Here is a 10051-nt window from a genome sequence, read left to right on the forward strand (position 1 = left end):
AATTCTTTGTGAGCTCTTTTGTTTTCTCCCTGGCTGCCTCAGGACCAGCACTGGCACTGGGTGAGGTATTGAGGCTGTTCTGCTCTGCTCTGCCTTGTGCAGCCTCACCTGGAGCACTGAGTGCAGTTAGGGTGCCACAGCATAAGAAAGAGACAAAAATATTAGCTTGCAAAGGAGGGCTATACTGATGGGGAAGGCTCTAGAAGGCAAGATGTGCGAGGAGAGGCTGAGGTACCTGGCTTTGTTCCGCCCAGAGCAGAGGAATTGAGGGGAGAACTCATGGCAACCTACAGCTCCTCACAGGGGAGCAGGGGGGAGGCACTGATCTTCGCTCTCTGATGATGGCAACAGGATGTGAGGGAACAGCGGGGTCAGGTAGGTGTTAGAAAAAGGTTCTTCACCAGGGGGTGTTGAGCACAGAAGAGGCAGTTCAGGGTAGTGGGCACTGAGCTGCTGGAATTCAAGGAGTGTTTGGACACCGCTCTTCTGTCCCTCAATTCTGTCCAGCAGTGAGAGGTGGAGGCACCTCTGCTGCCACCCCCCTTCTTGGCTTTCTGTGCCCAGCGCTGAGCACAGGCCGTGCCCGCAGCCTGCCCTGGGCTGCTGTGCACCCCTGAGGACTGGGCTGGGCTCTCACCTCAAAGAACAAACTCATTCAGTGCTGGTGTGAATAAGAGGAGTCACAGGAGTCTCAATATTTTAAAGGTATTTGAAAGATATTGAAAAGTCACTGATACTTAATAACACGTACCGCATGTTTGATTTTGATTATTTTAGGGTAGCATCCTTCAGGTAGAATGAGGTTTATTAAAAACAGTTTTTATTTATTTATTTATTTATTTATTTATTTATTTTTCAACTTAAATAATTTCCTGTAGCAAAAAAAAGGCGAGAGATAAATAACTGCTGCAAAGAAAGGTATTAAGAAGTCCAGCCCCTTAGCTTAGCATTTAAATAACATAGAGTAATGCACAAAAATAAAATAACAGAAGATAACTGCATAGTGTGTGACTATTAAGGAGTGCTCAGCTCATGCAAAGATTGTTTAATCAATAGCATATTAGGGCAACAATGAGATTCTGCTGTTAGGTGTAGCTCACTGGATGTCAACAGAATTACACCTGCCTGAATTTCTTCTTATGTGTTTTACCATTTGCAAATTGGTGGTGGCATGTGAATCTGGAGTACTTCCTCAAGAACTGGAACTAAGGTAGCCAAGAGGAAATGGAAAGCTGAGGCATCAATGGAAGGCAAAGGTTAAAAAGATGGCTGCAGAAATTTTTTAGTAGGCTTGGTGAAAAATGATAAACTTATTGGTTCTCTGTTCTAGTAATGATGATAGAGAAGTTAGAAAATAAGATAACGCTTACCTTGATTCATTTCTGCTGTTTACTTGGTTATCTGTTCAGCATTTGAATGTACTTCTTTCAGGCTGAATAAGCATACATTTATATGCGTATTTGTGAATGCATTTATATTCCTTTACTTAAAACACAAGGATATGCTCCTGTGCATACTCAGTGTGTATCAAGGAATAAAGCATTTTATGATGCTGACCAGGACATCTGCAAAGATTTTTGACAACTAACATTAAACAAGTGTATCACAAAAGAAGGAGTAAATTATTTTCCTTTACCTTTGAAGGTGCGTATGAATTGTTCTTGTATATGAATGATTAAATCTCTGTTGTGAATTTCTTAAATGATATGTTTTTTAACAGGATAGCATTCTAGTTCATCTGTGAACAATTGGTTTGAGGCAGGAGTTACTCTGAAAATATTTGGCCTTTTTCTGTATGGAAAGTAGCAGTTCCACAACAGTGTAAGAGAAAATGTAGAACATCATTACAGGAGATAGGTGGAGAAGTGGAGAAAAATTAATGTTTCAAGAAAGCCTAGAAACACAGACTACCAGCAAAATGAACAAATGTAAAAGTGCAGTTACCTAGATCTATGGAATTTTATCTGTGACCACAAGGTAAGCTGATTTCAAGTCCTAACTGCTTGAAGTGTGATTCCAGCAAGTGTCTGGATAATGCTGGCATATAAAATAAGCATGTTGACCTTTAAAGCATAAAACACTGGAATGTTATCTTTGAACTGGGCAGGTGTACCTTATATTGAAAGTAAACTGAGATAGGTGGAAGATATTTCTCAGTCAGGGTTGTGTTGGTCAGTTCTTATTAAGTATTCTAAAGTTTTCACATATTATAAATTATAATCACTGTTCAGTATGTTGCTTTATTAATTAGGACTTTCCCTGAACCCCAGTAGAAAAGGCCATTAATCTCAATTAAGCTTCTTTCTTTACTTTTGAGAAGGCTGCCCACAGGGTAGAATAGACATTTCTGGGCAGAGGGCCAGGTTAACCACTTGTCTGTATAAAATGAACTCTTTCTTTCCACTGCTTTGGGTTTTTTTTATGCTTCCCTATTACCGTGTCTGGCTATGAGAATTCTTTGAAGTAAAGTCCTTACTGACTGTGTCTGCTTCAGCTAATTCATTTTTCTGCTTCACGTGCACATGGCAGTCTCTAAATGGGGTAGCACCATTCTTGATTATCCCAAGGAATACAGCTTCAGCAAGCAAAGAGGTGAGAGCCCCACACGTTGGGCTTAAGGGGGCTGAACCAAAGAACCCAAGCTGCTTGTATTGCAGCAAGGTTTCCTATTTGTAAAAAACACAACTTTTACTAATTCATTGTAACAATGACCTTTATTAATTAATTGTTTTCATTTGCTGGTGGGTGTGCAGCTGAAATATTTTGGTGTGTTTCTCTAAGTCTGTTGCACTTTTTGTAAGTAAAATGCTGGTGTCTTGCTATGTTTCAGAGACACTGAATTTCTTTATATTGTTTTGCACTGTCTTCCATTATTGTACGTATTTTTCAAGAGGGACTTTTTTCCTTTACTAAAAAAGTCAAGTTTATTTTCCCTCCTCTAAATACACCATATCAGTGTGTTGGTGGTGGGTTTGTTCTGTTTTCTTTCGTTGTTGTTTATTTTTGTTTGTTTTTACTCAGCCCTAGAAAAATGTACTTATGCTGTAGGTGCAAATTAGTCAGCAGCTCTGCCATACATTACAGTATAGTGCAATACATGTTCTCCTATCTTCCAAAGGACTTCAGGCTTTCTTTTTTTGCAGGAAGTGGTGAGAAGTCAGTTGCTGCTTTGTGACCTGGCTCCCTCGCAGGGAGGATTGTAATTGTGCTCAGATAACTCCCTCTCATTTCCTATAGGAGTACACAGATTCTAAATGCAGCATTAGAGCTACTGTTGCTGATGAAAGAAAACCCAAGAAAAACTCTTCCTTCTGAATGTATCAGTAACACTTTTTAAAGAGCTACCAAGCCAACAACTGCTACAATTTTCCTTTCCCAAAAGTCTAATTTTAGGATATATTTGTAAAAAATTACCAGAATATCTGTGATTACAGTGTAAATAATTGTAATTTGCTATTGCTGAAGAACTTCAAAACTCATGCAGATTTTCTACATATAATGCTGCTATAACTGTACAATTCCTGGTGTACTGGAAGAAATCCAAAGGTAAAATGAAAGGTCTCTGAGGAATCTGGAGAACTCCTTCCAGAGCTATTTCCAGTAAGCTGACAAAGTCACTGAAAGAAGAAACTGGGATCACTGCGTTATGCCATGGAGATACTCAACAAAACAGAGGTAACTTGAACTTAAAATAGGCATGCCTCTTCCCCATTTGCCATTTGATAAAAATAATTAATTAAAAGGTCTTCAAAAGATAAATGGCCCCTGCTTGAGACCACATCCTCACATGAGTGTTTATGGAAGCATTAGAAGAACCCATAGAAATAATTTGCTAACAGAATCTGCACTTAATAAGTGACCTTCACTCCATGGCTTGAAATAAATAACAGCTTTAGGTGTGTCATTTTGTAGGAATAAATTGAAGTATTTGTGAGTAATTACTTGTCTCTAATTGTTTGCATGATTTTCAATGAATTGTGTTTTTTTTTCCTGGGCTAAATAATGTAAGATTCACAAATAAATTCATTTGAAAAGGCAAAAAACAAGTAAGCCAGTAGAAAATACACTGTATGAAAAATTGTTGTAAATGACTTGTGGAAACAAGTGAAGTGAATTAACGGATTATTAGCCTATCTCTACTTGCTTTGCATCTGATGTGCTTTCTAAAATGCAAATTCAACAATGTGAGCAGCTGCTCAGCAGTTACAATAAACAGAAATAAAGGTTCAAAAAAATGGTAGCCTATTTCCATATTACACTTTAAGCCTGGTTTTAGTGCTTGGTTGTGAAGGAGAGATGAGACCTGTTATGTACTTTTCAACAAAGAATAATTCATACTTTTACTCTTAGATTTATTTTTGCTTTTAATTTAATTACTGCTGGAAAATCCTTTATACAGCAAGTTACACCAAAATTCTTATGGAGGACTGTGTTTCTATGCACATATATGTCTCTGCATCTGACTTGTACCTCATATCTGAATCAGATTCTGTAATGATTCTGTAATGAGCAAATACACAAAATCTAAAACACGCATATATAAAAATGCATAAAATGTTAGAAAGATTTTAGAAGTCATTTAGTTTTGCTTTAGTAATACACTACACTACAAATAACTTTCTAACTACCTTATAAATTGAAGATATTTATCATGTAATCATACTTATCCATGCTCCATAAGCCACATTGTAACTATAACTAGTATTATGAGGTCTGTATAATTTGTAGGTCTCTGGATTCAGTAATGCTGTAGAAGATACAGCTGTTTAATTGCTTTTAGCTGGTTCAGTAATGGCTGCAATTGTTTTGACTGTCAGTTGTGTTGACTGTAATTGCTGGAATTTAGTGGGATTGCTTAAAAAAAACACAAAATAACCAACAAAACAACAACAACAACGAACAACAAAAAACCTCCAGGAAATGACAGCATTAATAATTTATGCAGTTTGGTCTTAATCTGTTGATAGCTCTCTAGCAAATTAAGACCTAATGCGACAAATAAAGAGGTAATATAGAACCTAGCTTAAATTTTAAAAAACCACAGCCAACCAACCAAAACAAAACAAAAACCACCAGCAAACCACAACCTCATATAATTCTATTGAATTACACAAAGGAAAACTAGGGCCAAATGCAATGGTTTTAACCAGGTGCACTATTATGGTTCTATAAGACATATGGTCAAGGTAGAAGAAATTGAAGGGAATAAGCATTTATTAACTGTTCTGAGCCATTTTATTTCTATGAAGACCAGGTTTCATGTATGTGATTTAAATAACTGAATCTTTATAGCATAAATTGTAGTATTCAAATCAGTTTTGTACTTTTTTCTGCCATATTTTCAAGTATTTTCTCTATTCCTGGGGTTTTTCAAGAAAAGGGTAGTGACAGACTGAGTGATATGGGTTAGTGGGCATGGTGGTGATGGGTTAATGGTTTGAATTAGGTGATCTTAGTGGTTTCTCTTGGCCTTAATGATTCTGTGACACTATGAGAAGCTTTGTGAACATTTTCTGTTGCAGAATCTGTAGACTTATCCTGGCAGTGCAAGTCATTCTCAGTAATGGGGCGTTCTGCTATATTTGGATTAGAAATTGCTTATTTTTAAAAGGTGAAAGTAGAAATCGTGTTTGTAACTGGAATAGTGTAAAGTGAAATAAATGATGTAGTATGCCATTCTAATAGGGAGACCAGTGGATCGAGTCAGCTGAGAACTCTGCTGGCCACTAGGCAGCCTTTCCGCTTGCCAGCTGGGCTTTAGGGCACAAACTCAAAAGTGAGAAGGCATGCAATGAGGTGTGCACTTTCTGGATAGGCCTCTGTTGGGGAAGGTGTGGGCAGGGTAGCAATAAAGGCTTAATTTCCTCAAGCTCTATTGTGCTGCATTTAGAATAATATAGACTACTCCTGCAGGAAAGCTGAACAAATGTCAGTCTTAAGGAAATATCGCTCAAGGTTGGTTTTTTTTGTTTTTTGTTTTTTGTTTTTTTCTTAAGGGTGAACTGTGTTTGAAAATGAAGGAGGAAGCAAGGAGAACTGCTTGTTAGTATTGATTTCCTATGAAAGTGTTCTGTCTTTGGGGTGATGACCAGTCAGTTTCTACTGTTGTGTATTTTGTTCATATGACTTAGAAACTTCCTAAAGATACGCTGTGGCCCTCAGTGATATTCTCCATTCAGCAGTACTGTATTAAGGCAGCGGGGACTATGGCAGATCCTGTGATGTCTACACTCAGTATTTGGAAGCTGTGACTGAGTCAAGTCAGAAGTAAATCTATCTCAGCCTTGTGATCTATGAAACTTACTGCCCTAGGATGGAACAGAGACTGGAGACAGATTTGAGTACTGATGAATCTGAACTCATAATTTTAATTAAGCATTACTGTGATGTTTCCTGTCTATATGGAAAAAAATTGAACTTTTCATATCTTGCAGGTGTGGATGTCTTTTCTCCTCTGTGGAATACTTGAAATTCTGAAATCAAGTACTACAGTTATGTAAAGTTGATATGTATGGAATATAAATGGAAATGAGATGACTTCCATACAGCTCACATTAATTAAGTAACACAGAGTTACATTTTAGTATCTTTCCAAAAATGTGCCAGCCAGTGCACAATGTTCCAGTTTGACTAAAGGCTTTTGAATTTCATGCTACTCAAGTGGACTCTACTATATTTTCTTCTGTAAACAGGTAAGCTATAGAATAAATTGTCAAGGAAGTTTCTATAACTTTTTGGCCTTAATGCTAGATAAGATCAAGGTAAGGGGGAACCAAAAGGGTTTGGGCCAAAATCTCTAGGATCTTCAAGCAGTTTGGTTGACTGCCATTGACACCAAGGTGCTTGCAGCCTTCTGTGCAGCTTGGCCTGTATTCAGGAGGGTTGAGCAGCCTTTCATTTGTTGCTAGAGAGGGGCCTGTACATAAACACAGTGTGCAGCACAGCTCCCAGACAGATGCAGCAGTTTGTGTCACAACTCATGCTAGTTGTTTAGCAGGTGCCAGAGCACGTGTCCCTGTCAGGGAAGAAGCTGTGACCCAAAAAAGGGACCCAAAAGGAAGACCAGGTAAAATGTGGCTCTGTTACTAATTGAGGTGATGCTCTTGTGACACAGAACAGAGGAAAGGCTGAGATACTGAATGCTTTCTCCATTCAGCTTTTCTACATTGCAAGACTGACCTCTAGGAATGATCTCAACAGCAGTAAACAGGGAAGAGAAAAAGTGAGCTTCAGTTTTAAACCTCTTCCTTATTTCTTTATACACAGTGATCTTGTTCTAGTAAAATGCTGTCTGTTGCAAGCCTTCCTTTGTTTATTCCACAAACACAAAATGATGTTTAGCTGTTATGTATATACACTCTTGCCTCAAGCTATGCAGAATTTCTGTGAGTGTTTTCAGTTGGATATCTTTTTATACAGCCTACAGTTATCAAGGCTTTACATAGCTAAGGAAAAGCATACCAACTCATTTATGAGTGGATATTGTGAAGAATGTAAGGAAAAGGATTCATTGGAGTTTTGCAACCTCAAAATTAGTTCATAGGGAAGCACAGATGATGACAAAATCCTATTTAATATACAGATTTCTAATAACAGTATTATTCCTTTCCAGTACTCAGTACTGATAATAAAATCTCTCAGGCACACCTTTGTCTAACTGCTTTATAATGAATACATGCAACTGTTTTGCTCAAACACTGCTCCTAGAGGTGCATGTGTACATGTTGTTGATGTTGTTTGTGGTTTTGTTCATTTGTTTGTTTTAGATTGTTTTGAGTAGTGTTAATGCAGCGGAGACCTCTATATGATACAATTGCAAGGATTATTAACTGCTGCTTACTGAATTAAGTGAGGCAGTAGGAAGAATAGAGTAACAGAAGAACAACTGCAAAGCTTGACAGAAATAGCTACTTTACCAGTTGATGCAACTTAAAGAAGGTCACCGCCGCAGCCTGCAGTTGGTCTGTTATTTGAACTCTTTGAAAACATCCAAATTTTCACATTGAGCAAACTGATTTTGGTGGTATGGCAGTAGAGGTTAAACCTTTGACCAGTCTAACGTTACATATGTTTGACAGATGGCAGCAGAGGAACACTGACAAAATGGCACCTGACATCCAGGAAGTGCTTATGAAGTAAAGGTGTGTCATTCTTCTGGGGGGGGGGGGGATGAAATGGCACCCACTGACCTTCATTGGTGCTTGTTGAACACTTGTGGATGTGAGCACAGAGAAGGCTGGGTGTAGGGAACTTCAGCAGTGGTGATAGTGATCGTGGGTTATGTGTGCTGGTGCAGATTTTGATGTGCACAGCATGCAACCTCATGTTCATAGCTGGCAAAAATGCCTAGCTAATGGTGGTGACCATGTTGACAAACAGCATTTTGTAGCTCAGAATTTGCTCTATCAGAGTTACTGTGCTCATTTTAACTGTTGTAGTTTCCACGAAAATAAAAAGGAAGCATTACTTTTGGAGAAAATACATGTGGTCCGTGACAACTTGTCTTCATTCAATGCGGTGTAAATGGGTTGGATGCTGGTGTGATACACCATCTGTACCATAACCTGTTCCCTCAGGTCCTGGGTGCCCTTCTTGAGGGCAGTCCATTGGACTGGGTAACATGCCAGGTGAAAGAAAACCTGAAGAGAAACTTTCCCTCAGAACTCAGTCATTTGTGCTACTGATACGTCCTATTTGGGCATAGCCCATTGGTGGAAGCAGCAAATACTCTGTACCATAATTGTGTCTGCTCCATAGCCTTATTTTGTACCATTGCTACAATGAGAAAGAAAGTAGCCAAGGAGAGAATGAAAGGAATGTAGCAGAGGAGCAGTGCAAAGCACAGAGATTAGGTGAGCATTTCCCAGCAGGCTGTGTGAAGAAGTTAAAAGATACAAGCCTCTCTACAAAACAAATAAATAATATCCTTCATCTGTCAGGTGCCCTTTTCCCTTAGTAACAATATCTCTGAGCTCAGGGGTTTCTGCTGTGGGGGCAGAGGGGGGAGGTGTGATGGAGAAGAATTCCTTTAAAATATATATTTATTTCAGTTATGTTTGTGGATCTGACTGTTAAAAGGAACACTGAAAGTGAAGGACTGATTTCCCCGCAGCCAGCTGTGCCAGGTGCCGGGCTGTGATGGGAGCAGCTGTGGGGCTGCTCTGCACTGAGGGGCGGGCGGCAACGGGACCCACAGGTGACCGTCAGGTGAGCGCGGGCTGGTGCCTCAGCTGGAAAGGGCGGGAACGCTGAGGGGAGAGAAAGAGGCGGGAAGAAAAGCGGCGGGAAGCGACTGAGGTGTTCTGGGTTCTGATTGGTTGGCGCTTCAGGGACAGCTATAAAAGGTGCCCGCGCGGGCAGGTGCGTGAGGCGTTCTCCTCAGAGTGTGAGAAGGCGCTGGGTGCTGTGAGGGACAGGCGGCGGCGGAGGAGGCACGGGCGGCAAGCGGTCTCCAGAGCCGAGGTGCGGCGGGGCTGGGGGGCGGCGGGGTCGGGGCCGGGCCGAGCCGAGCCGAGCCGAGGTGGGTCGGGGCCGGGCCGAGCCGAGGTGGGGCGGGGCGGGGCCGAGCCGGGCCGAGGTGGGTCGGGGCCGGTCCGGTCCGAGGTGGGTCGGGGCCGGTCCGGTCCGAGGTGGGTCGGGGCCGGTCCGGGCCGGTCCGAGGTGGGTCGGGGCCGGTCCAGGCCGAGCCGAGCCGAGGTGCGTCGGGGCCGGACCGGACAGGGCCGAGCCGAGGTGCGTCGGGGCCGCGACTGCGGCGGCAGCCGGTACAGCCGCCCAAGCTGAGTGGACTTCAATGGAGGGCAGCCGGAGCAAGCGAAGCCACGCGGGCTCCGATGGCGGGCGGCCTGGGCTGGAGCTGCCCCGAGGGCTCCTATGGCCGGTGAGCGGAAGGAGCTGGGTCCGGGGCCGTCTCATGCGCTCTGAGGGCGGGCAGACGGAGCCGGGGCGTCTGGGCGGGCTCCGAGGGGAGCGACCTCTGAAAGCACTTGAAGAGGAATGACGGAGGCACGGTATGAGTGGCACGTTGCCATGTGGAAGAAGATACGTTGAA

This window comes from Coturnix japonica, chromosome 7 (genome assembly GCF_001577835.2).
Source record: "Coturnix japonica isolate 7356 chromosome 7, Coturnix japonica 2.1, whole genome shotgun sequence".
NCBI lineage: Eukaryota > Metazoa > Chordata > Aves > Galliformes > Phasianidae > Coturnix > Coturnix japonica.